Source organism: Nanorana parkeri, unplaced genomic scaffold (genome assembly GCF_000935625.1).
Source record: "Nanorana parkeri isolate BGI_ZX_2015 unplaced genomic scaffold, ASM93562v1 scaffold535, whole genome shotgun sequence".
Lineage (NCBI taxonomy): Eukaryota > Metazoa > Chordata > Amphibia > Anura > Dicroglossidae > Nanorana > Nanorana parkeri.
The window spans coordinates 699,607-700,851 of NW_017306803.1; the positions used below are offsets into that span (position 1 = coordinate 699,607).

The window sequence follows — 1,245 nt, forward strand, 5'->3', positions numbered from 1 at the left end:
CCCCCAAAGCCCCACCAATACTTGTTGAGCCTGCCAGGGAAGTCCACCTAAAAGAGCTTCCTGTGATGGTGTGCCAACAATGCTGCACTGATTCTGGATTCAGAGAAGCACTGACACTCATGTAGAGACTGTGCTCGCTTGCACTACATTGGGATGAGAAAATGTTGCAGGGGGTATGGCTATCAGCATTGTCACTGCTCATTGACAGGCCTATAGCTTGTAATGCAACATCTGACCGCATCCAGTCCACTATCTGGATAGGAAGAACTGACTCTCCTGCTGAAACTTCCCCACTGTGAGCTACAGTATCTGGGAGGGGGAGAATGTGAAACACAAATGGAGAATTTCGCTGAGTCATGGAAAGTAAAGAAAATGTTGTGCATCACATTGTAACTCAGATTGTGACTTCTCTAGACTACCATATAGGAGCTTTTAGTTGAAATTCCGAAGCTTTTGAAATAGAAACATTTCTTTCTCACACTGCCTGTCTGGCCCAGGGCTGGAAAGGGGGAACAGGCCAGGGCTCCAACTCTTTCTGTACTGTACAATACTCCCTAAAATACAATCTTTGCACAAGCACCACTGGGTAAGGTACAGATGATATATTATCCACTACATATGTAGATGTGATAAAAAACAGTCTAAGGTGTGGAGTGGTTCACTAGTGGTAGTGACTTTTGAAGCAAATACAGTTTAGTCACCAATCTGCTAGTGATTGTAAATTAACCCCTTAGTGACACAGCTTCAGAAAATTCATTCCTGGGGCAGAGCAATTTTTCCATTCTTGCTATGTGTTTAACCATAATTTTCATCTTCCCCATGCCGTGTTTTAAAGGACAAAATGGGCTTTCATTTGATGTTATATGCATATATAAAAACTTTTTTTCACAGTTTTGGCAATAATAATGTGTACATAATTAGTGTAGCGAACAAAGTAATTCATAAATTATTGTATTTGTCCTGATTTATAGGGTATATCATATGTCTGGGATTTCAGTTTATTTTGGGAGGTATAGGTTACAAAATACAAAGAGTGAAATATAATTTTAGTTTGGAACAATTTTAGAATGTGGCATGTTTGTCTCCTATTTTTAATAGCCTCCTCAGCACTATATTTTCTTATAATTGTTTTATAAAAAAACATTTTTTTTTACTTTGACTTTTATTTTTACTTTTTTTTTAAATCTTAAAAGCTTTATTTTTTGTCATTAAAAAAAACAAAAAAAAACCTCTGAAGCAAAAGGG

The 1,245-nt window shown here is 37.4% G+C and overlaps 1 protein-coding gene across 4 annotated transcripts in view; it reads right to left on the bottom strand.

The window, feature by feature from the left end:
* The window catches only part of SIPA1L1 (signal induced proliferation associated 1 like 1), a 148,865-nt gene that overhangs the window by 8,232 nt on the left and 139,388 nt on the right, over positions 1-1,245 (bottom strand). The gene's annotated exons all lie outside the window — the stretch shown is intronic.